Source organism: Miscanthus floridulus, chromosome 6, assembly GCF_019320115.1.
Source record: "Miscanthus floridulus cultivar M001 chromosome 6, ASM1932011v1, whole genome shotgun sequence".
NCBI classification, from domain to species: Eukaryota; Viridiplantae; Streptophyta; class Magnoliopsida; order Poales; family Poaceae; genus Miscanthus; species Miscanthus floridulus.
Genome location: NC_089585.1, coordinates 6,438,722 through 6,465,405, shown reverse-complemented (window position 1 = coordinate 6,465,405; position 26,684 = coordinate 6,438,722). Strand labels below are relative to the sequence as shown.

Genomic DNA, 26,684 nt, shown 5'->3' with positions numbered 1-26,684 from the left:
TGATTACCAGGGGGTTTATGCCAAACTATACGATATGGACTATGCATAGCAAGGTTGGTGTGAATGTTCTGCAGGAAAATGATGATGCTGTGGACATGCCTGACGTAGCCATCCATGATGCTGACGAGGAACCCGGTGTCAACACGGAACCTATGGCCACAGTTAATAATGTGTTTAGAAACACGCTAGCTGACAACACTAAGGATAACCATGGCATTTCTATTCCGGAGCCATCACCCCCGAGAAGACAGAGGTCTCCTTCTATTCCTCCACGTCCGACTCCATCTTCATTAGCCCCGAGAAAAGAGACTCCTCCTCCTCCCCCTCCTCCTCCATCTTCATCAGCGCTGGGAATACAGAATTCTCGTCGTCATCCTCCTCCTCCACCACCTCAGTCCAAAACAAGATCAAGGACATCCTCACAGTCACAGAAAAGGTCCTTGAATTCGGTCACTAATGCTCCCAAAGTGGACCAACAGAAAAAAGGCCGTTCAGTGGCAGCGTTACCACCTTGATGAAAGAAAAATTTATAGCACACATCTCGAAGGAAGATTGTGTTAGTTTTTTCAATCTCTATGCCTCACTGCCTTCGTATATGTTGAAACCCGAATTCGAAAGGCAAACACAGAATAAATACGCTACAACAAGAAACGAAGAAATACACAATAAAGATTTAAGGAACATACAGAAGTACGTCGAAGACAACCCAGGATTAACCATGGAAGATGCCGCGAACATCTATTATGATGTACAAGGGACGGGAACACCGACAATGAAGTATCAAAGGGGCAATCTTTTGGTTCCCGATGACGAGTATAAAAATCTGACAACATATATGCGCCAGTTGCATGAATATTACATGGTTCAAGCAACAGAGACGGACGACTTTGGTTTTAAGGTTATTATCCGTTCGCCACATGTTTTCTATTATCTCAAAGAAGAGAAGTTCGATGTCGAGTGGGAGTGCTTGTTCCAGCTATACCAGAAACGCGATCTCGATGTTCAAATGTTGACGCTGTGGACTATGTAAGTACCCTACACGCGCGATATTACAATTAACTACTCTCTCAAGACAAATTGTTAACTTTTAAGCACTTCCCATGATTTTATGTTGGTGTATATCAAAATTTTGCATTGTAAAAAGCAAATGAAATTACATAGACTTCTTGGACCCCTTGCGAGTCAATGAGAGGACATGTTTAGTCCTCTATGAATGTGACGTGGAAGACCTGAAATAGAGATTGATTGCTGTTTTCGACGAATTCACGATGAAGAAGAAAACCCACATACTTCTAGCCTACAACTGCGAGTATGTGTTCTCAGCTTTTAATTTTATGCTTCTTTTTTCGTTAAGATTATTCGATAATTAGGATTATGTGATTGTAGCAACCATTTCGTCTTCATTTGTGTCAATCTTGCCAAAAATCTGATCGAGGTGTGGGACTCGAAAAAACCATTTCATCATCTGGATGCACCGGTGACACTGCTGAATTAGTAAGCGGTCCTAATAACATATTATTTTCTAATCACACATATCGCTTTCTAATGTTTCTCCCTTTAATGTTGCTCAGTGTCCGAAGAAGACATATCGGTGGGACGCCGGTCCCATTCAAGGTTGTCGAAATGGAGGGGAAGTACCAGTCACAGCCGGTGGGAAACAATGAATGCGAGTTTTATGTAATGTGGGCAATGCTTCGCTACATTGGCGAAAAATCGGAAGAAGCCGATAAGTTGGTGTGTATAATCCTCATTTTATTTATGTCTGTTAATAATTCAATAAAATGATTTACTGTTTCTCTTTGGATATCATCTATTTTGAACGACAGCGCAAGAAATATAACCATAAAGACTGTTAGACATGAAGATTGTCACACTACAATCGGAGCTCGCAAAGTTCATCTTAGCCGAGGTATTGGAAAAAGATGGAGTATTTCCATTGCACAATCCGTGAGATACAAGGACCAGTATGGCCCAGAGCAGCTCGCCAGATTATTGTAAGAAGTCCGAGAAGCATTGCACAATCTGTGAAGTCCGAGAACATTTCTTTTTTATTTTGAGGGATCGAGATCTGAATAAGAACATTTGAACTGTAACCGTAATATTTGTAATGTTTAATATTGATAGACCTTCAAGCCCAACATTGGGTTTTTCACTGAACGCAACAAAATCTCATGTGCCGCACTTATCACTGCAAAATCACAGGGCATGTTTAGAGGGAAAATTGCTACATTGCAGTGATAGTTCAGTAGTTGTTCATACTCATGCTCTTGAGATTACGTGCCATTCCTTTGGGCCTCGCAACTCATGAGGAGGCATAAACTTTGAAATGCTTCAACTTTGTGGTTCTCCTTCGTGTATCTCTCCCTCATCAAACAAATCGTCATAACCAACAGGAACGCGAATTCTGTCAGCTAGTGGTTTGCGTTGAGCTTTATTGTCTGATGCAGGTGTCCGTGTCTCCACATCATCCAACTGCTCAGGATCATCCAACACTTCCTTTTGCTCTTGCGATTCAATTTCATCATCGATTAGTGCACTGCCCTGTGAATTTGCATCTTCGTTTCTGCTAATATGTGGCCGTTTTGTATACCTAAACTGCTTCTGCAAGGAGGAAATAGGTATACAAGTTAATTCCACACAACAGATCCCAAAAATGACCAGTAAATTAATAGAAGGATCACCAAAACATGTAATTTACTGCCAGATGTCAAAAGGAAAATATCAATGCTAATTAGTACAATGCTCACAATAGATTCTTAGGAAGAAAAGAAAACAAAGGAAAAGGAACAGCAATTTAGTCTCAGTTCCCGACAAATTGAAGTGTAGTGGGCTGGGGGGAGGATCAATCTCACAATGATTACTATAATTATTTTCATTACCGAGGCAGCAATCTAATACTGAACTGAATTCTAGTCCACACAGGCAGTGATACCAAGAAGAAAGCAATACCCAAAGACTTTGATCATTGCACCCCTCACCCCAGTTTCTTTAATGATGGGCATGCACAGTGAATCTGTTATGACCGGGCTGCAGTATTCTAGGCGCAAGCCCAGTAGTGGCTAAGAGAGCCTGTTAGCATATTTAGTTTTTATTTTCGCAATTCTATTCATGGAAGTATAAATACTTGTAATCAGGCACAATTGGAGGGTTAAGCAAGAGTAATCATCTTACTCGGCTTCTTTAGGGAGCCGGGAGTTGCCCTAGCCGCCGCTGTCTCTTCCTTGCGCGTGAGAACACGGCGCCTCGACGCCGATCCTCCACCTTCAAGCCACGCCCAGCCTTCTCTCATCCATACAACCTGCGATCTAACAGAGGGAGAGCACCGGTCGGTACCAACCTGGTATCAGCTATGTCGATCCCCCAGCCAACCACCACCGTGCCACCGCTGGCCGCCATCGCGCCACCAACTGCCCCCACCACTGCGCCGCCACCTGCTTTCTCCACGTCGGAGATGGTGCCGACGTCGTCGCTGCCGATGGGCGCGCCGGCTGCCCCGCGGGTCATCTTCACGCCCAAGCAAACGACGGCGGCCATCGTCGATCTCAGCAATGGCATGGCGGAGATGCGGCTGACGCTGCAGTCCATCCTCCAGTACCTCCATCCGACGATGCAGACCTACGCAGCACCACCCCAGCCGCCCCTGCTGTCTTCCCTGCAGATGCTGCCGATTTCGTACCCCTATGGGATGCCCACCGATGCCGGGCCATCGTCTTCCACCTCAACGCCGCTGCCGTCGACGACCGTTCCGATCCACATGATCCGATTTCCGCCTTCGCCGTCCCCGATACCGGCATGGGCCCTGGGGCAACCCAGCCCAATTTATACCACGGCCCCATCCCGGCCGCACGTTTTCGTGACGTCCTCCACCGATGACGTAATGAACCATGGGGGGGCCGTGGCGTCGGGTACCCTCTATGGCGGGATGGATGGCACCCTCTTCCACGGCGGCAGCGCCCCGAACTCCAGCGACAGGGCCTTGGAGGGTGGCGCTCTAGCGGCCGCGCAGGGCAGCATGCCCCCAAAATTCTACAAGCTTGAGTTCACATCTTATGACGGCTCCGTGGATCTGTTGAACTGGCTCAGGCACTGTGAGCAATTCTTTCGGGGCCAACTCACGTCGGCGTCGCAACGCACATGGATGGCATCCTACCACCTCACCGGAGCGGCCCAGACGTGGTACTACGCCCTCGAGCAGGACGAGGGCATGCCTCCATGGGACCGTTTCAAGGACCTGTGTCGCCAACGTTTCGGGCCTCCTATCCGCGGCACCCGTCTGGCGGAACTAGGCCGGCTGCTGTTTCACTCCTCGGTGGACGAGTTCGCCGCTCACTTCCAGGCGGTCCTGGCACACGCCCGGGACATCTCCACACGCCAGAAGGCCGAGCTGTTCGTGGGTGGTCTTCCGGACCACATTCGCGTGGATGTGGAGATGCGAGACCCTGGCGACCTCCAGACGGCCATGTACTTGGCTCGTGCTTTCGAACGTCGCGCCGAGGCCATGGAGGTGCCTCCCCAGCGTGGCGCCCGCCCTCCTCAGCGGCCGACCCCTCTAGCACGGTCTTCCGCGGGGGGTGCTCCTCCAGCGGCCGCGGCCGCCCTTCCAGCACCTCCATCTGCAGGCTCGGGCGCAGCCACGCCGGCTCGGCCTTTCCGTCGTCTATCGTCGGCCGAGATGCTCGAACGTCGTCGCCAAGGCTTGTGCAATAACTGCGATGAGCAGTATGTACGTGGACACGTGTGCCCCCCGCTTGCTCTACCTGGAGTCTGCAGACTACATCGATGACGAGGTGCTCATCGCCGCAGACGCCGACGCGGCTGCACAGCCCGAGGAGCTGACACCTCCGGGGGGGGGGCTCGGCTAATGCCCTGGTTATCTCTGTGTATGCTCTTGCAGGGATCCGAACCTACCACACCTTGCTGCTGCCGGTGGTGGTCAACGGGGAACGCCTCCTCGCCCTGCTGGACACGGGTTCCTCCCACACCTTCCTCCAGGGCACCGTCATGCGCCGCCTGGGGCTCGTTCCACGGGGGGCGCCCACATTTCTGTCACCGTCGCCAACGGCGAGCGCGTGCCGTGTGAGGGGATCACTCATGATGTCCCTATCATCATCGGTGGCGAGACATTCCCAGTCACCTGCGTCGGCCTCACGCTCGGCTGCTTCGACTTCATCCTCGGCGTCGATTTCCTCGGGACGTTGGGTCCTCTGCTCTAGGACTTCGAGGGCCTGACCATGGCCTTTCAGCGGGACGGCCGCCGCGTGACGTGGCAATGCATTAGCCCACCCGGTGCTCCGACGAAGCACCAGCCCTTGGCCGTAGTCCCGGCTGACCCGCAGCCTCCGCTGCTGGAATAGCTATTGCTACAGCACGGGGCCATCTTTGATGAACCTCGTGGACTCCCTCCAACGCGGCCCTACGACCACCGCATCCACCTCCTACCCGGGACCGCGCCGGTGGCGGTGCGTCCTTACCGGTACCCGCAGCTGTAGAAGGACGACTTGGAGCGGCAGTGTGTCGCCATGTTGGAGCAGGGCATCATCCGGCCAAGTACATCCCTGTTCTCAGTGCCGGTGCTGCTTGTCAAGAAGGCGGACGGGTCATGGCGCTTCTGCATCGACTATCGAGCGCTCAATGACAAAACGTCCAAGGATAAATTTCCCATTCCGGTGGTTGATGAACTCCTCGACGAGCTTCACGGGGCGCGCTACTTCACCAAGCTCGACCTCTGGTCGGGCTACCACCAGGTGCGCATGCACCCAGCGGACGTCGAGAAGACCGCTTTCCGCACCCACCACGGCCACTTCGAGTTCCTGGTGATGCCGTTTGGGTTGTCCAACGCCCCGGCTACCTTCCAGGCGCTGATGAACGACGTCCTCCGGCCCTTTCTCCGCAGGTTCGTGCTGGTTTTCTTCGATGACATTCTGATCTACAGCACGTCGTGGTCCGAGCATCTCCAGCACGTGGGCCTCGTCTTCACCGCTTTGCAAGCTCACGGCCTCTACCTAAAGAGGTCGAAGTGCTCCTTTGGGTCCCTCTCCGTCGCCTACCTCGGCCACGCCATCTCCGTTGACGGCGTCGCTATGGACAGCGACAAGGTGGCCACAGTCGCCTCGCTCCCCACGGGGTGTGTGTGGTTTCCTCGGGCTCGCCGGCTACTACCGGAAGTTCATCCGCGACTTCGGCTCCATCGTGGCGCCGCTCACGCGTCTCCTGCGCAAGGAGGCGTTCGTCTGGACAGCGGAGGCTGCTGAGGCCTTTGCCGCCCTCAAGCAGGCTCTCTCGTCAGCCCCGGTTTTGCAGATGCCGGACTTCGCGCGCCAGTTCCTGGTCGATTGTGACGCGTCGGGCGCCGGTTTCGGCGCAGTTCTGCACCAAGGGTTGGCCCCCTCGCTTTCTTCGGCAGGCCCTTCGCTGCACGTCATGTCAAACTGGCGGCCTATGAGCGCGAGCTAATTGGCTTGGTGCAAGCGGTGCGGCATTGGAGGCCGTACTTGTGGGGGCGTCGCTTCCTCGTCCGCACCGACCACTACAGCTTGAAGTTCCTCCTGGACCAACGACTTTCCACAGTTCCACAACACAAGTGGATTAGCAAGTTGTTCGGGTTCGACTTCACAGTGGAGTATCGTCCGGGCCGGCTCAATTCGGCGGCCAACGCCCTGTGCCGCCGTGACGAGGACACTGCTGCGGTGTGCACCTTGTCGGGACCGTCCTTCACCCTCTTCGATGACATCAAGAAGGCCACCACCGAAGACCCCGTGGCGCGCGGCCTCCTGCAACAGCAGGACGACACCCCCCTGGAGGCGCCGTGGGGGACCGTCGATGGCTTCCTTCTCCATGGCAAGCGCGTCTACGTTCCCGATCTGGGGGACCTGCGCCACCATGTGGTGGCCCTGGCCCACACCGCCGGGCATGAGGGTGTTCAGAAGACCTTGGTGCGCCTACGTGGCGATTTCTACATCCCTAGCTGTTAGTCGCTGAATTCTCACTCTTGAAAGTAGCAGAATTCTTACTCTCATCGAGAGAGGATGACACTAGGAGTTGGGACAATTTTCTGGTTTATTTCTCAATGCCATGCCAACCCAAGGGGTTGAGGATACATATTTATAGGCTGCTAGCCAGCCAAGCATATGCCAAGATGCTAGTCTAAGATGATGTCCTCTAGTCTAAAATGTTGTCCTATGCTGTCCTAAAAACACAAAGACCACAACAGTCCCACAAATACCATAGCAGCCGGACTTATCCATCATTCTCCTCCTAAGTCTTGTGCGTCGCCTTGTGAGAAAGTTGAACCATTCCGGTCCTGGAGCAGAGCTCAAGGAACTTGATCCTCCCAAGGGGCTTGGTGAGCAGGTCCACAAGCTGGTCCTTGGTGTTGATGTAGCTCGCCTTGATGCTCCCTTCCTCAAGACAGCCTCGGATGAAGTGGTACCTCACCCGGATGTGCTTGCTGCGTTCATGGAAGACGGGGTTCTTTACCAGGGCCAGAGCGGACTTGCTGTCCACCCTGAGCTCTACCACTCTAGTGTCTCTGCCGAGGAGATCAACAAGCAGTCAAGCGAGCCAGAGCGCCTGAGTCGAAGCGGTGGAGGCCACTATGTACTCGGCCTCACAGCTGGACAGGGCCACCACCTGCTGCTTGACCGACTGCCAGCTAACGAGGCACTTGCCGAGGAAGAAGAGGATCCCACTCGCGCTCTTGCTGGTGTCGATGTCGCTGGCGTGGTCGTTGTCGCTGTACCCGACGAAGTGTGCCGCCCCAGGGCACCTAGGGTAGTAGAGGCCGTGGTCGAGAGTCCCCGCAACATAGCGGATGATCCTCTTCACAGCCTGCTGGTGCTCCGTTGTCGGTCGCTGCATGAACCGACTAACGTAGCCGACGGAGAATGCCAGGTCCGGCCGTGTGTGGGCGAGGTAGCCAAGGCTCCCCATAAGACGCCGGTACTGCGTAGCGTCCACCTCCTCCATCGTGCTGTCGCGGCTCAGCTTCAGCATCTCCTCCATCGGAGTGAGAGCTGGGTTGCAGTCGGTGAGCCCAGGTAGCTCAACGACGCGCTTGGCGTAGGCGGTCTGTCGAAGCGTGATCCCGGAGTCATCCTGGTGCACCTCGATTCCTAGGTAGAAAGAGAGGCCCCAGGTCACTCATCTGGAAGGTGGCCTTCATCTCTTCCTTGAATGCCGCCACCTCCGCATCCTTGGTGCCGATGATCACCAAGTCATCGACGTAGACACCCACCAGCAGAGCATTACCTCCACTGCCCCGTCGGTAGATGGCCGCCTCGTGCGGGCTTTGCTCGAAGCCCATCCCCTTTAGCGTGGAATCCAGCTTGGCATTCCACGCCCTCGGTGTCTTCCGCAAGCCATAGAGGGCCTTGTGCAGGCGGAGCACCTTGCCCTCCTTGCCGGGGATCGCAAATCTCGGTGGCTGGTGCACGTAGACCTCCTCCTTCAAGTCGCCATTAAGGAACGCCGACTTGACGTCCATGTGATGAACACGCCAGCCCTCCTGGGCAGCTAGCGCAAGGAGGAGTCGCACGGACTCCATCCGTGCCACAGGAGCAAAGGCGTCGTCGAAGTCGACCCCCTCCTGCTGCACGAAACCTCGTGCCACCAAGCGAGCCTTATGCTTGACGATGGCACCAGCTTCATCCATCTTCAGCTTGTACACCCACTTAAGGGTGATCGCGCGATGACCACGAGGAAGGTCAGCAAGCTCCCAGGTGCGGTTCTTCTCAACCGCATCCATCTCCAACTACATCGCGGCGCGCCATGCCGCGTCTCTCGGCCTCTACAAACGACCGAGGCTCGCCGTCGTCACACGCAAGATGCAACTGTGCCTCCAGGTCATGAGACACCGGTCCTGGCACCGGCTGGTTGTCAAGAAGGTTCTCCATCGTACGGTACCGCAACAGCTCGCCGTCGTGGTACGCGTCGACGCGCTCCTCGTTGTGAGAGAGCGGAGTAGCGAGCTCAACCGGGCCGCGCTCGACACGAGCTGGTGGTGGAGAAGACGTGCCCGGAGTGGTGCCTGTCGGTGCTGGAGTGCGTGGCGTTGTCGGCTGTGGTGGAGCTGGCGAAGAACTCATCGTAGCTGAGGTCCTGGCTGGAGAGCGTGGTGCTGTCGGAGTAGCAGGCGCCGGGAACGGTGAAGGCTCGGGGACTGGGGTAGACGCGCTCGCCGAAGAAGAGCCGCCTACTCCCCCAGCTCCCTCGAAGTGGACGTACTCGACAGAGAAGTCGTCGTACGTCGGAGCCGAGCCGTCGTCCACCGCCTTGTCACCATGCCCATCCTCGCCCTTCGTCGAACAGAACGTCGTGCGCCATGCGCACACGCTGTGTCTTCAGGGTCGAAGAATGCGGTAGGCCTTCGAGCCCTCCGCGTAGCCGATGAACACTCCCGGAGTGCTCCTGTCGTCGAGCTTGCTGATGTGGCCAAGCTCCTTGGCGAACGCGAGGCAGCTGAAGACCCGCAAGTGGGAGACCGCCGGCTTGCAGCCTATGCCAAGCCTCGTACGGCGTCCTGCCGTCGAGCGCCTTGGTAGGCGAGCGGTTGAGGATGTAGACGGCCGTCATCCGCCGCCTCTCCCCAGAAGACAGCCGGCATCCCCCTCTGCTTGAGGAGGGCCCGAGCCATCCCCACAACCGTCTAGGTTGCGCCGCTCGACGACGCCGTTCTACTGTGCAGGCTGTACGGCGCGGAGTAGTGGCGCTGAATGCCCTCGTCAGCGCAGTACGACGTGAATTCAGCAGTCGTGAATTCGCCGCCGTTGTCGATGCGCAGCTTGCGGCCACACTCCGCCTCCGCAGCAGCCTGCGCGCGCCTGATGGCGTCCGTAGCCTCTCCCTTGCTGCCGAGGACCATCACCCACATGTAGCGGGAGAGGTCGTCGACGAGCAGCAGGAAGTAGCGTCATCCTCCCGGTGTGGCCGATGTCACCGGGCCACACAAGTCCCCGTGTACAAGCTCGAGCCTCTCCTTGGCTCGAAAGCTAGCCCGCTGTGGAAAGGGGAGTTGCCTCTGCTTCGTCAACACGCAAATGTCGCAGAGCTGCTCCACATGGTCAAGGCACGACAGGCCTCGCACCATCTCCGTGGCACTGAGCCGCTTTAGGGCCTCAAAGTGAAGGTGCCTGAAACGCTCGTGCCACTGCCACGCCTCGTCGTCCCGACGAGCAGCGAGACAGAGGGGTTGTGCCACCTGCATGTTAAGGACGTAGAGTCGATTTGCGCTTCTGGATACCTTGGCAAGAAGGCGACGACGCCGATCCCAAATCCTCATGACTCCGTCCTCAACCACCACGCGCGAACCGTTCTCATCCAGCTGTCCCAAGCTGATGATGGAGTTCCTCAACGTGGGGATGTAGTAGACTCCAGGTGAGCAGCCTAGTGCTCACCAGACACGGTGGTGAAGATGACGGAGCCGACGCCCTTGATCTCCACACCGGAGGCATCCCCAAACTTGACGGAGCCTCGGACGCTAGAGTCAAGCTCGGTGAAGAACTCCCGTCGACCGGTCATGTGATGGGTGGCGCTGGTGTCAAGGCACCACCTGTCAGTCTTGTCGTTGCCGGAGCTGTCGCCGAGGAGGGCGTGTGCTTTTGGCTCATCGAGGTGGAGGAGAGCCGCTGCGGCCGGTGCCGCTGGAAGTAGCTCAATGCTTGCATGTGCCATGAACAGAGCCAGCTCCTCCTCCGCCTGTGCGACGTGGGCCTGGCCGCGTTGTGGCTGTCGGCAGTCCTTGGCCCAATTGGCTGAGCTAGGCCGCAGTTGCGGCATGCATCGTCTCGTGCCGGCTTGTGCCTGCCGGCGGCGCCGCCCTGGGCGCCTCCGCGGGCATCACCCTCGGCACGTCCTCGCGCCCCGGCCTAGGCAGTCTCTGCGCGCCTTGCGTGGCTTGCCACGCTTGCGGCTGCCTGTCGCGGAAGAAGGCTCCCCCTTCTTCCGATCACCTTTGCTGGCAAGCCACTGCTCCCGAGTGAGAAGGAGCTTCCCGCCAGTGGTGATGGGCCCCGAGAGAGACTGTGACTCATCGCTGTTGACGACCTTGAGGTGACCTATCGCCTCCTTGATCGACATCGTGGAGAGATCCAGCAGGGACTCGATCGAGCGAGCCATCTGCTTGTACTTCTCGGGGACGCAGCGAAAGAGCTTTTCGACAGCTCTCTCCTCGCCATAGGTGTCATCGCCGAACTGCACCATCTTCTGCAACAGAGTGTTGAGACGGAGAGCAAAGTCGTCAACGTCCTCACCTGGCTTGAAGGCCAGGTTCTCCCACTCCTTGCGAAGTGCCTGCAGTGTGGACTTGCGGGCGCGGTCGCTGCCGATGCGTGCCGCAGCGATGACGTCCCAAGCCTCCTTGGCAGTCCGCTTGTTGGTAAGCGAGAACTGCATCTCGAGCGGGACTGCAGCGATGAGGGCATCCAGCGCCCGTCGATCTAGGTCGTAGTCGACGTCGCCGTATCGGACTGCCTCCCACATGTGTCCGCACCTGGAGCTTTACCCTCATCACCGCAGCCCACTCGACGTGGTTGGTCTTGGTGAGGGTAGGCCACCCACCGACGGGACCGACGTCCCTGACAACAGCCTAGAGCCCGTGGTAACCACGGTACCAATCCGGGGAGAGGGAGCCATGCTGCCTGTGAAGGCCGCGCTCTCCATCGACCCGTCGGTACCGATCCGGGGAGAGAGAGCCACGCTACCTGTGAAGACCTACGCTCTCCATCGACCCGTCCGCCACCGTTGCCGTGCGCGCCTCCTCTAGGAGCGCCGCCAGCGCGTCCGCGCCTGTCTGGGCTGCCGCTGCGCTCGTGGGCGTGCGCGGCTGCCCCAGGACCGCCACCGCCATGTGCGCCTCCTCCAGGAGCGCCGCCAGCGCGTCCGCGCCTGTCTGGGCTGCCGCCACGCTCGTGGGCGTGCGCGGCTGCCCACTGCGCCGCCCGCGCTCGCGCTGCCTCCCTCTCTAGCAGCTTGAGGTCCGCGTCGGCAGTGTCGTCAGTGGAAATGGAGCTGCCGATGCTGCCGCGCAGAGCCTCGACCTCCGCCGCCGCCGCACGCGCTGCATTCGCCGCCGCCGCTGCTTCCGCCTCCGCTCTGGCTGCTGCCAGCTCCGCCGCTGCCAGCCTCGACGCCCTTGCCGCCGCTGCAGCGGTCTCTGCCGCCGCTCGCTCGCGTTCCTCTGCCGTGGCAAGTTCGGCCTCCTGCCGACGCCGCGTGCTCGAGGCAACCGAGCGCTGAGACTGCCCTGCGGACATGACGCGCTACCGGGAGGCTGCTGCGTGGGGAGAGGGCTGCTTCAGACGAGTTGCTGCTCGTCTGCGCGGGGGAGGAGTGAGCAGGAGCGGCAGGAGCTGCTGCTCGCAACTGGGGCTGTTGTGTGGCTGGGAGAGGAGATGAGCAGGAGATGCTCAGGCTACAGGATAATACGGCTCTGATACCAATTGTTAGTCGCTGAATTCTCACTCTTGAAAGTAGCGGAATTCTTACTCTCATCGAGAGAGGATGACACTAGGAGTTGGGACAATTTTCTAGTTTATTTCTCAATGCCATGCCAACCCAAGGGGTTGGGGATACATATTTATAGGCTGCTAGCCAGCCAAGTCCTAGATGCTAAGATGTTGTCCTCTAGATGCTAGTCTAAGATGCTGTCCTAGATGCTGTCCTCTAATCTAAGATGTTGTCCTATGCTGTCCTAAAAACACAAAGACCACAACACCCCCACAAAGACCACAACACCCCCACAAAGACCATAGCAGCCAGACTTATCCATCACCAGCGACCGCAAGCTTGTGCAGGATTTCGTCCGCTCCTGCGACGTGTGCCAACGCAACAAGACGCCGACCACAGCCGGCTGGCCTCCTCCAACCCCTGGACATGCCGTCACAGGTGTGGGCCGACATCTCTATGGACTTCATCGACGGCCTTCCCAAGGTGCATGGCAAGTCGGTGATCTTAACGGTGGTGGATCGATTCTCAGTCAGTACCAGAATCAGTGACTCAAGTTCTTTTGGAAAGGTAGAAAAAAAACTGAGGAAAATGACAAAGTTACTTGATTTGAAGACAAGATTACTACATTTATCTCCTGTACATAATTGCTAAAGCATATCTAGGTTGCTTCCTTTTTCCACTCTTGTGGGTCTTGCTGGGTTTCATCTATTGCCTACAACAACTTCCTTGGGACTAAATGATTTCGTACCTTTTTTGTTGTTATTATTTTCGTAGTATAAGCATCATACATATAATTAATCCATTCATAATAACAAAAAATTGTACCTCAAGTTCCTTCCCCTTTGCCATTATTTCCTTGTAAGCCTTGGGTTCCCGCGACTTTAAGATGTTCCAGAGAATTCCACCACCTGTGCGGAAACAGGCTTCCATCAGCAATAGTTTGCCCACCACACTTCTGAATAGCCTCCACCTAGAATCAAATATATTTAGGATAACAACTACGGCAGGAATAAACATCTAAGTATCACAAACTACACATATACAAACCAAACGACAGATTTAACAGAACACTTGATATACTAACTCCTAAAATTGAATGTTAATGACTTTGCATTACAGAATACAGAGTATGATATAGGGAGGTCATAGCATTGTAGCAATGAAATAGAAACTTAACTCCAAATTGATAGGTCACCAAATCAACTATGTAAACGGTAATATTTTTCAGAGATTCTTCTGAAATTACTCCAAACCTCTCAAGTACACAAACAAAGAAATCCATGGAACTGCAAAAAGAACCAAGGCAGTGATGCTTGTAAAAGCAGTGGGCAACAGATCTCCAATGAAAAGATAGGACGACTTACTATACTGGTCTATCATTGAAGTGCCTTGCAAAACAAAAGGTCAACAATAGCTTAAAATACAAATATTCAATGTCATTTATACTGTTTTAGTAGAAAAGCAAGAAGCCACTTATTAGTTAAACTATTTCTTCTAATAAACTTATCCAGTGACTAAATAAACTTTCAGCAGTAGTGCAGCACTGTTCAACATAAGCATTGCATACCTCTCTAACAAGATCACTGACAGCAGTGACACCAAGGCAACCAACAGCATTCCAGACAAGGTACGACTTCTTCTCCTTCAAGCGCTTGCAAGTGTTAAGAACAAATCTGCATCAGGGATAAAAGGAGTTTATGAAATTCAGCAACCTAACGCATACTGGATGCACAAGGAAAAACAGACTTTCCTGGGCCAAATCAGTGGTAATGGAAGCCAAATTCTGAATACCAATACATGATAAGAAATCAATCACAACTTAAATAACTACAAGTTGTTTGTAAAACAAAACAGTCTGCCAAGAAGACATGTCAAAAGCTAAACTCAGTACCTCTTCAGATCAAAAGAAGTAAAGCACAACAACCTACACATACTCATTACAGCAATTATCCCTCCAAAGCTATTATTTCGAATTCTTTTTTATATCAGATAAGAAGAATGCTGATTATAAACACAAATCTATGAACTTGTAATGTGTCTATTAAAAACAAGAGCAGTGTATCGTTGTAACTTCCACTGGATGAATCGAAACTATTTATCCGTAAAGCAATTTCATTTGAAATACATACAGTTTTTAGTTCGAAATGTCCAAATCGTTTGCTGGGTTCTATATGATCCTCTTCAAGGCTTTTTACCGATTAATGTCTGCGATGTTGGTGGGCGGCCCATCCTGCCTCCCTTTGTTCCTCTTCTTCCTCCTCTTCTTCTTTCTCTCTGGTCCGGCCTTCTCCGCCTGCCCGCCGCTGGCGCTGGCGGAGACCTCAGCTGCTGGGGCTTGCTCCGTGTCCGAGTCCGCGTCGGCCATCTCGACGTCATCGTCGTCGTAGTTTAGGGTTTCCTTGCCTACCGCGGCGTCGCCCAGGGCGCATTCGCCTCCCCCCATGCCTCCCCCCACCGGCGGATGTGGTCGAGCCTCTCTCCCTTCCCCCTTCCGCAGGACGCGAGAAAGGAAAGGAAAGGACGCCGACGCGAGAGAGGGGGGGGGGGGGGGGGGGTGAGGGGTGGGGGGCGGGGGCGGGGGCGGGGGCGGTGCGTGCGGCAACGGCGAGGACGAGGGAGGGCGCTCGCGTCGGCGGCCTTGCGCGCCGCTGAGACAAGGGGCGAGCACGGCGAGGCGAGGGGCGCGGGGATGAACTGATGATTCCGAGTAGATGGGCCCACCAGCCCTGGAGACCGATCGGGCCAAGTTGTTTATTCAATTGGAGCCCTACTCGTAAACGTCCTCAATGGGCTGTCAACGAATGAATTGGACCAAAGCCCAGTTGTCTCCGTGACCTCCTGAAATATCTACTCGCGCCCCTCACCTCTCCGTGCACGTCAGCGGACCACGTCGTTTTAGACTTCGGCAATGCTACACGTTCGCAACACATGACGTCTCGCTCCACTCCTTGTCCTTTAAGTCGCTCGTCTAAAAAAACACCTCGTCTAACAAAATCAACTACTGCACGTCTAGCGCCACTTTGCTCCCACTCTTACCCCTTCCGCACTCCTCATCCCCTGCTCATCCCCTACCGCAGCGCACCAATGTTCAGCGTCCTTCCTCACCGGGAGCCCCCAACGCCTGCAGATCCGGCGGCCCTCTCCCTCACCCCTGCGAGATTCATGGAGCAAGAGCGAAATTCACTCACCTCCAAACTGAGATTGATGGAGGTGGTGTGACAGTGTTGCAGAGGAGTGGGCGACTCTCCTCCACCCCGGTGCGACGCCCTCTCTCACCCCAGTGACCGAGCTCCCCCCACCCCGACGTCCATGGCACTCCTCATTCCCCATCCCCCACCGTTGCAGCCGAGCCAAGTCCGGTACTAGAGCGCTGGTGGCGGTGGTGCTCGTGCACCGCCATTCGCCGCCGACTCCGACTTCGACAGCTGCAATCGACAGGTCCAGGCTTCCACTTCCCTATGTTGAAATGTATGTTTCAGGTGTTTCAGTCGTTTGAAAGGTATGTTGCAGTTATTTCTCATGGATGTTGCAAAAACTAGATCGGAGGATGTTGCACATGTTGCATATATTGCAAGTGCTTCAGAAGCATGTTACAAGCGTTTGTTCAAAATGTTTTATCGGTTTTCAGACATGTCAGTGTTTTCGGACCACCGACGAGTAAATTTATATTTGCGCGTCTGGCTCGGATGGTGTGCTCGGAGGACATAAGAGTTTATACTGGTTTGGGTGGAACGTCCCTACATCCAGTTCGCTGCTGCTCGTGTTACCGACACTTGGTTTGCGGCGGTAGGGGTTACAAACAGGCGAGAGAGGAAGATGATCCTAAGTCTCTGGTGGAAGGAGTGAACGGGTGCTGAGAGCTCGCTTGTTGCTCAGCCATGTGCTCGTGTCATGCTCTTGTGTTCCGATCTCCCCCACTCATGGGGTGTCCCTGCTTCCCCTTTTATAGGTGAAGGGAAAGCGCGGGTTATAGAGGAGGAAAAGGAGAAGAACGAGAGAGAAGAAGGCTTCCAGGGTTGCCGGATCCTTCTTCTCCTTCATGTGAGTTCCGTCAATCATGTAGATGTCAATAAGGATGGCTCCATGTCACGGTCCTGTTCATCACTGGGCACCATGCGCAAGCATCATCTGTCGGTCATGGCATTCCACTCCGTCTCGGCAGACGTCGTGGTGAACTGACATGCCTGTCAGCGTCCATACGAGGATTAGGTAGAACAGCACCGGCACGCCCGACACTGTTCTTGATGTGAATCCCCATATATGGCCCGTTATGGCCACATGTTACATCGTGGTGAGCCAGCCTCTTCTCTGACGTCAGAGTTTTGACCCAGGCCCATACGCTTTGACCTGGAGTGGTTGGCGGCGGTATGGGTCCCCGTTGGACGAGACGGAACCCGCATTCTCGAGATCGGGCGAGACAAAGCCCATGACCTTTGGCGAGACAGAAACCGTGTCCTTGGGGCTGGGCGAGATGGAGCCCACACCTAAGGAGTCAGGGCGAGATGGAGCCCACGGCCTTGAGATTGGGCAAAACAAAGCTCGCGGCCTTGAGGTTGGACGAGACGGAGCCCGTGGCCTTGGACGAGATGGAACCCGCGTCCTTGGGGTCAGGCGAGACGGAGCCCGATCCCCACCTAAGGGGTTGGGCGAGACGGAGCCTGCAACCTCGAGGTCAGATGAGACAGAGCCCACGGCCTTGGGTGAGACAGAACCCGCGTCATTGGGGTCGGGCGAGACAAAGCCCACGGCCTCAAGGTCAGGCAAGACGAAGCCCATGGCCTCGAGGTCGGGCGAGACAGAGCCTGCGGCCTTGGGCAAGATGGAACCCATGTCCTTGGGATCAGGTGAGACGGAGCCTGATCCCCCACCAAAGGGGTTGGGCGAGACAGAGCCCATGGCCTCGAGGTCGGGCCAGACGGAACTCGTGGCCTTGGGCGAGATGGAACCCACGTCCTTAGAGTCGAGCGAGACAGAGCACAACACCCCACCCAAGGGGTTGGGTGAGATGGAGCCCGCGGCCTCGAGGTCAGGCGAGACTGGAGCCTGTGTCTTTGGGCTAGACAGAACCCGTGTCCTTGGGGTCTGGCGAGACGGAGCCCGACCCCTACCCAAGGGTTGGGCGAGATGGAGCCCGCGGCCTCGAGGTCAGGGCGAGACGGAGCCCGCGCCATGGGGTCGGGCAAGACCTTATAATACGTCTTGAGCTATTTGGGTAACTCAGCGTGGACTGCTAACTTTCTTGCTTTGGGTATCCCTAATATCGATACCCGACAGTAGCCCCCAAGCCTACAGAGGAGTAGAATACTCTTTTGGAGGCTTTTTTAGACAAGAGGACTCTGAGGGCCTTGGCCTTCTTTTTGTAGCCCGCAGTGTGTCCTGGTAGGATGGCGATTCCCTTTTGTCATGATCGGTCTTCTTGGGGGCATGTAACCGTAGGATTTGGGAGGTTGGAAAGATTTTTCTTGATCCCAGCCCCCTAGGCTTTGATTCGTCTGAGCCTATTGTCTTGTGACCATGCATTCGATCTCCTTGAGAGTCCAACTTCCCTCGAGCCCCCACGCTGTTGTAGGGGTCTGGTCGAGGGGTCAGCTCATCTTTGTGATCGACATCCCTCAAGCATTTTTTGATAAAATGGAGGGGCTGAGCCGTGCCATGTTTTCCCTCGATGGATGAAACATGGTGCTTGATGAGCTATTAACGGGCTAGTCCTGAGTAGGGCCCCAGCTTCCTGTTCATGGGGGTCCGGCATGAGTCAGTTGGTGACCAACTCTAGATTTTCAATGGCCAATCCATATATTCTTGGGTCCGTTCGACCGATCCTAAGGGCTCGTTGCCTTTCTTCAAGGAAAAACCATGGACTGGGAACCGATCAAGACTCGAACATGGGCTAGGATGTCAGGCAGGCGCTCGTGCGCCTAGGTACTGGCCGCTAGTGGGTCCATCCCTTTCCACCCCTCACTCTAAGGGCCAGCCTTCAAACTCCTAGGCCTAAATGGGCCATAGGGGCATTTGCAGCTCTGTATCCCTCCTTACCTATGATGGTTCTTGCGCCTATCTACACCGACGTTGAGATGGACAACATCGAGAAGGAGGTGGCCCCTCTGACACAGGACTTACCTACCAAGATAGAGGATGAGATCATCCCCCAAGAAATTAGTTAGGTAGATAAGCCAGATGGTGAAGTTGTAATAAGTGGACAAGCTCTTAAATTTCGTTATGGCTAAATAGATTTTTAGCTCTTCTCCCATTTTTGTATAAAAAGGTTAATGCGTTCTGACCCTTTCTATCGTTAAAGCTACAAAGCTCAAGGTGCGGGTGAAAAAACTCTGATCACGCTGGTGAGCAAAAACGCCATAGCCATTGGGGACATAGGTTTCTTACAGTCCAACCAATTTTACTCAGCATTCATTTCTATAACCCTTGCTTCTAGATCTTAACGTGAAAAAGGGTCGAGCATAGAGAATGTCTACCGGATATATATACTCTTTAATGTGTTCTAACTCTTTCCGTAGTTAAGGCTAAAAAGCTCGGGGTGCGAGCAAAAAACTCTGATCACGCTGGTGAGCAAAAACGCCATAGCCACTAGGGTGTAGGTTTCTTACGGTCTGACCAGTTTTACTCAACGTTTGTTTCTGTAACCCTTACTTCTAGATCTTAACGTGGGAAAGGGTTGGGTGTAGAGAATGTCTACCAGATAGATATGCTCTTATCAATCCTTGAGTGAGGCCCGACCCCTTGCCATTACTAGAGTCGGGTGTTACTAAAGACCGAGGAGTCGATAGTGAAATCAATAAGAGAAAGTGTGAGTAGATTAAGGGTAAAAGCGACGTAGCTGTTCCATATTCTAGGCGTTGACGAAGACTTCGCCGTTGATGGTCTTGAGCTTATAGGTGCCTGGTCAGAGCAGCTCCACGACAACGTATGGTCCCTCCCATGGTGGAGAGAGCTTGTGGCGGTTCTTGTTGCTCTAGACGAGGCGGAGCACCTAGGTCCTCGACGTTGAAGGGCCGACCCCGCACTCGACGGCTATGGTACCAGTGCAACGCTTGCTGGTACTTGGCCGAGTGGAGGAGGGCAACATTGTGCGCATCATCTAGCTGGTTTATGGCATCCTCATGGGACGCCTTAGCTCCCTGTTTGTCGTAAGCCCTGACCCTCGATGCTCCATAATCGAGGTTGGTCGGGAGGATAGCCTCGTAACCATAGACCATGAAGAATGGCGTGTAGCCCATGGCCCGGCTAGGGGTCATCCTTAGGCTCTAGAGCATCAGTAGGAAGCTCCATGACCCATCGTCTGCCAAACTTGTTCAACCGGTTGAAGATCCTAGGCTTAAGGCCTTGTAGGACCATGACGTTCAGTGCGCTCGACCTGCCCGTTTGTGCGGGGGTGCGCCACAATGGCCTAATCGACGCGGATGTGGTATTCATCGTAGAATTGGAGGAACTTTTTCCTAGTGAACTACATGTTGTTGTCTGTGATAATGGAGTTTGGGACTCCAAAGCGATGGATGATGTCAAGGAAGAACAACACGGCTTGCTCAGACTTGATCGCGGAGATCGGTCGAGCCTCTATCTGCTTTGTAAACTTGTCTATGGCGATAAGCAGGTGCGTATAGCCCTCAGGGCACTCTCTTGAGAGGTCCGACCAGATCGAGCCCCTAGATTGTGAACGACCACATGATAGGGATCGTTTGGAGTGCTTGGGCCGACAGGTGGGTCTAGTCGAGCGTAGTATTGACACCCTTCATAGGTGTGCACAATCTGTTCAGCATCGGCTACTACGGTCGGCCAGTAGAAGCCTTGTCAAAACATGTTTCCAACTAGGGTCCTAGGTGCAGGCATAGTGCCCATAGACCCCACCATGGATATCACTCAGCAACTACTTCTCTTGTTCAATGGAGATGCAGCGCTGCAGGATCCTGGTGTGGCTTCGCCTATAGTGCTTACCCTCAATAACGACAAAGGACTTGGCAAGACGCGCAAGCCACCGAGCCTCCATTTTGTCTGTCCACAGCACCTCATGGAAGAGGTAGTCGAGGTAAGGCATCCTCAAGTTGTCTAGAGGGTCGGGCTCTGTCGTTGGATCCTCATCAAGTTCCATTACTTTGGGGTCGGATGGAGCTGCCGGCTGGTTAGCCCCCGAGCCCAAAGTAGGTGGCTTATCACTGGTCTATTCTGGCTCCTTGTAGCGGACCGAGGGCTTGTATTGATCACTAGCGAAGACGCCCATCGGCACTAGCTCTCGGCCGAACGCCATTTTCGCCAGCGTGTCAGTCGCCTCATTGAGATGCCTCAGGATGTAATTGAGCTCAAGACCGTTGAACTTGTCCTTCAATTGGTGGACTTCTCGATAATACACAGCCATCTTGGCATTATGGTAGCTTGATTCCTTCATGACTTCATCGATGACCAGCTGGGAGTCGCCCCAAACATCAAGCCATCAGATACCCAACTTGATGGCGATGCGCAGGCCATTGATGAGTGCCTCATACTCAGGCCGCATTGTTGGAGGAGGGGAAATGGATATAAATCATGTACCTCATGAATACCCTGAGGGGTGAAACATAGACTAGCCCCACGCTGGCGCCTTTCTTCATCAGCGATCCATCGAAGTACATCATCCAGTACTCTTGGTCGATGACTGCTGGTGGCATTTGGATCTTGGTCCACTCTGCAACGAAATCAGCCAGCACTTAGGACTTGATGGCCGTCAAAGGGGAATATGAAATGCCTTGACCCATCAGCTCGAGTGCCCACTTCGTGATTCTTCCTGTGGCATCCCAGTTTTAGACAACCTCGCCAAGAGGGAAGGACGTCACGACCATCACCGGATGCGACTTGAAGTAGTGACGCAACTTCCTCTTGGCGATAAGGACGACGTACAGAAGTTTCTAGATTTGGGGGTAGCGAGTCTTGGAATCGGATAAGACCTCGCCAATGAAGCACACGGGATGCTGCACTTTGATGGCGTGTCCCTCTTCTTCTCACTCTATCACTAGGGCAGCGCTGACCACTTGCGTGGTGGCCGTAATGTAGAGCAGAAGCGGTTCCCCGTTGGTTAGAGAGATTAGGATCGGGGCCTTCGTTAGGAGCTGCTTGACCTTGTTAATTGCCTCCTAGGCCTTGGGCCTCCATTCAAAGTGGTCGGCCTTCTTCAGAAGCCAATAGAGGGGGAGACCATGTTTGCCGAGGCGTGAGATAAAGCGGCTGAGCGTGGCGAGGCACCCTATAACTCGTTGTACCCCCTTTATGTTCTGAATCAGGCCCATCCTCATGATGGCTAAGATCTTCTCTGGGTTGGCTTCGATGTCGTGCTCGGAGATGATAAGACCTAGCAGCATACCCCTTGGGACGTCAAAAACACATTTCTTGGGGTTGAGTTTCATGCCGTTTGCTTAGAGTTTCGCTAAGGTCTGCTCTAGGTTAGCTACGACCTGGTTAGCCCATTTAGACTTGACCACGATGTCATCTATGTATGCCTCAATGGTTTGCCCAATGAGGTCCCTGAAACACTTGAGCATACAACGCTGATAGCGTAGCCTCCGTGTTTTTTTAGACCGAACGACATTGTGACATAGCAGAACGATCTGAATGGGGTGATGAAAGATGTCACGAGTCGGTTGGACTCTTTCATCGTGATTTGATGGTACCTGGAGTATGCATCAAGGAAGCCAAGGGTTTCACACCCGAAGGTTGAGTCGACTATTTAGTCCTATGCGTGGTAAAGAAAACGGATCCTTTAGACATGCTTTGTTGAGACCAGTGTAGTTAACACATATTCTCCATTTCCTACTCTTTTTTGTACATGAACAGGATTGGCTAACCACTCGGGGTGGTATATTTCCTTGATGAACCTGGCCACCAAAAGCTTCGCAATCTCCTCATCGATGGCCTTGCAGTTTCTCCTCATTAAAGCAACGCAGACACTGCTTCACCAGCTTGGAGCCTAGCCTAATCTTCAAGGCATGCTCGGCGACTTCTCTTAGAATGCCTAGCATGTTTGAGGGTCTCCACAGCAAATATGTCTTTGTTGGCATGGAGGAAGTTGGCGAGCGCTCTTTCCTATTTGGAGGAAAGTGTGGTGCCGATGCGCACCACTTTGCCCTTGGAGCCGCTGGGGTCTATGAGGACCTCCTTGGTACCCTCTATAGGCTCAAAAGTCCTGGCCAACTGCTTGGGGTCGGGTGCTTCTTCAATGTTCTCCTCCCTGATGGTCGCAAGCTCTTTGGAGGCGACAATTGTCGTGGCGTGTTTGTAGCACTCAACCTCACACTCATAGGCGCGCAAGAAGGAGGTGCTGATGGTGATGACCCTACATGGACCTAGCATCTTCAACTTTAGATAGGTGTAGTTGGGGATGGACCATGAACTTCGCGTAGCATGGATGTCCTAGGATGATGTGGTAGGTCTCGTGAAAACCGACCACCTCGAAGGTAAGGGTCTTTGTCCTATAGTTGGTCGGATTCCCAAAGGTGATAGACATATTGATCTACCCAAGTGGCACGGCCTGCTTTCTAGGCATGATGCCATTGAAAGGCACCCTGGTCGGCCGGATGTGTGATCGGTCGATGCCCATGGCGTCGAGCATTTCGGCGTATATGATGTTGAGGCCGCTGCCTCCATCCATCAGCACCTTGGTAAGCCACTTCATGTTGATGATTGGGTCAACCACGAGCGGGTATCTTCCTGGCTATGGGACGCTTTCTGGGTGGTCAGGTCCGATCAAAGGTTATGGCAGACTCCGACCATCGAAGGAAGGAAGGCGCTACCTGCTCGGTCGTATAGACCTTGCGGTGCACAAGCTTCTGGCAACGCTTGGAGTCATAGGCCGCCGACCCTCCAAAGATCATGAGGTAGCCATCTAGCATAAAAAATCCACCGTCCTTCCCCTTGGCGTCGTCTGTGGCCAGCTTGGGCTCCTTCCTATGCTCCCCCTTATTGGAGCCTTCGGACAAGCACCGCTTCATGAGGATGCATTCCTTGTATGGGTACTTGACAGGGAAAGCATGGTTTGGGCATGCCCCTTCGAGCAGCTTCTCGAAGTGGTCTAGGGTACCCTCATCAGGCTTCCAACCCCCTTATGGTCGGTAGTGGCCATGAGTGAGCCCTCGCATCGCTGCTTGTTCTTCTTCTTGTTGGGACGGTTGGAGGCGCCTTCACTGGTGTCCTCGTCCTGCTTTGCCTTGCCCTTAGGGCGGTCAAAAATTGCCCTAACCGCCTCCTCACCCGAGACATGGCTAGTGGCGATGTCGAGGAGCTCCTTGGTGGTTCACGGACCCTTATGTCCCAGCTTGTGAACTAGGAACTCGTAGGTGGTCTCAGATAGGAAAGCTCCTATGACATCGGCGTCGATGATGTCGGGCAGCTCATTGCACTACCGAAAGAAGCACTGGACGTGCCCATAAAGAGTTTCTCTAGACTTATGTCGGTCAGTTTTTGAGATCCCATGGGTTCTCAGGACACACGTATGTGCCCTGAAAGTTTTCTATGAAGATCTCTTTTAGGTCCACCTAACTTTGGATTCGGTTGGGCAGAAGGTGTTCCAACCACAGTTCGCACCGAATCAGCCAAGAACAATGGAAGGTTGTGGATAATGAAATTGTCACTATCCACTCCTCTGGCTTGGCAAGCAAGCCGATAGTCCTCGAGCCACAGTCTAGGGTTTATTTCCTTGGAGTATTTTAGGATGTTGGTCGGCGGTCAGTACCCCGATGGGAAGACAACGTTGAGGATGTGTTGACCAAAGGCCTGAGGTCCTGGCAAGTCAGGGCTTAGGCTTTGGTCCTCGCCGCTATCATAGTGTCCACCACAATGAGGGTGGTAGCCATGGCTAGCCTCCTCCCTCTCATCGCCGCAAGCATGCCTGCGGGCAATAAGGGTGTTGCGTGTGTCACCGGTGGAGGCTGAGACGCTCATGCACCGAGGACACGGCGAGTGGCCTATCGCCTCACTACGCCTGGTGGACCAACATGTCCTTGTTGGGTCACTATGAGGGCACGTGCTAGCTAGCATCGAGCTCACATCGTCAGGACAGCGAGCTCTCAGTCTGCTGCTCCGCCACACACTTGAGTAGCGTGTAAATCTCACGATGGGCTCGACGATCCTCGGGTTTGTAGGCTCCAGAAGCCCCCAGAGCAAGGCCACCATGGTAGTGATGTTCTAGCTTGCCCGGGTGAAGTATGGGAGGGCTTTGTCATCCTCGATGATCCTTCGGTTCACGTCGTGGGCCACAGCGCATGCACGCCCACCGTCTCCATGGCACTCAATCTCTCGCTCAAGCTCCATGTGTTCCTGCTCGAGCTAGAATCGTGCTTCTTTGAGCTCTTGGTGCTGCGCCCTTAGCTGCTTTACCCTACATCCCCCTTGAACTCATCGTCGAGGTCATCTGTTGGGGTAGCCCCTCCCTCATGGATGCATTTGATGTATCCCTCAGGGGTACCTACCATGAAACATTCTCGCGAGGGACGATGGCTCCCCCTGCTAGAGTCAAAGTCGGAGGGCGACTCCGATTCTCCTACAAGAAGGTCGTGGAAAGATTCCATGATGTATTCGATCATCCCTACGAACTCATCATTCATAGGGATAGGGGCGTGCGCTGCGCCACAAGGTGGCCAATAGTCTTTGTGGCGTTGCACAGACTGAACAGGGGCACTGTCGAGGCGCTCTGGATGAGGTATTCCGGGGAGAGCGATCTCCTCTAGCAAGCTATATCATGACATTGGCGAACGAGAAGGTGAGGCAGCACAGGTTCCTCCCAGGATGGTCGGGGTCCTAGGAAGGTGCCGAGCTGGTGCTCTAGCCTCCCGTAATCAAAGCCAAGAAGCTGGTCGCTCCCGAGGGCATAGGTCTTCGATGCATGCAGCTACTGCTCCTCAAGCGCCTCGGCGATTGTGTTGAGACTGGCGAAGTGGAGAGGCTGGACGGTGGTGGGAACTCATGTCAACTCTTCCTCCATCGTAATGATAAAGTTTAGGTTCCCAAAGCACACATGCGCACCCAGGACCCAGCTGACGCCATGACTAGCCATCTGAGGCCTGATGTTGACATCGAGACACGCAAAAAGCCCCTACCTAGGTGCGCCAACTGTCGATGTTTTTGGACCACCGATGAGTAAATTTATATTTGCACAGTCTAGGCTCGGATGGTGTGCTCAGGAGAATATAAGGGTTTATACTAGTTTGGGTGGAACATCCCTAAGTCCTAGTTCGCTGCTGCTCGTGTTATCGGCACTTGGTGTATAGTAGGGGTTATAAACTAGGTGAGAGGAGGAGAGGATCCCAAGTCTCTGGTGGAAGGAGTGAACAGGTGCTAAGAGCTCGCTTGCCGCTCAGCCGTGTGCTCGTGTCATGCTCTTATGTTCTGATCTCCTCCTCTCATGGGGCGCCCAGCTCCACCTTTTATAGGTGAAGGGAAAGCACAGGTTACAGAGGAGGAAAAGGAGAAGAACGAGAGAGAGAAGGTTTCCAGGGTTGTTGGGTCCTTCTTCTCCTTTATGCAGGTCCCACCGATCCTGTAGATGTCAATAGGGACGGCTCCATATCACAGCCCTGTTCATCACTAGCACCATACGCAGGCGTCATCTGCTGGTCATGACGTTCCACTCCGTCCCGACGGATGCCGTGGTGAACTGACGTGTCTGTCAGCGTCTATACGAGGATTAGGCAGAACAGCACCGGCATGCCCGACACTGTTCTTGATGTGAATCCCCAGGTATGGCCCGTCATGACCACAGGTTACATCATGGCATGCCAGCCTCTTCCCTGGCGTCAGACTTTTGGACCCAGGCCTATACGCTTGGACCTAGAGTGGTTGGCGGTGGTATGGGTCCCTGTCGAACGAGACGGAACCCGCATCCTCTCGATCGGGCGAGACAGAGTCCGTGACCTTGGGAGAGACGGAAACCATGTCCTTGGGGTCGGGCGAGACGGAGCCCGCGACCTTGGGATAGATGAAAACCGTGTCCTTGGGGTCGGGTGAGACGGAGCCCGTGGCCTCGAGGTCGGGCAAGACAGGGCCCGCAGCCTCGAGGTCGGGCGAGACGGAGCCCATGGCCTTGGGCAAGACGGAACTCGTGTCCTTTGGGTTGGGTGAGATGGAGCCCGCCCCCACCCAAGGGATTGGGCGAGACAGAATCCACGTCCTTGGGGTCGAGCGAGACGGAGCCCGCGGCTTTGAGGTCAGGTAAGACTGAGCCCATGGCCTCGAGGTCGGGCGAGACAGAGCCCATGTCCTTGGGCGAGACG

The 26,684-nt window shown here is 54.4% G+C and overlaps 1 pseudogene; it reads right to left on the bottom strand.

Annotated features, from left to right (window-relative positions):
• Positions 1-2,052: 2,052 nt before the first annotated feature.
• LOC136457518 (uncharacterized) lies at positions 2,053-15,143 on the bottom strand (annotated as a pseudogene).
• Positions 15,144-26,684: the final 11,541 nt, after the last annotated feature.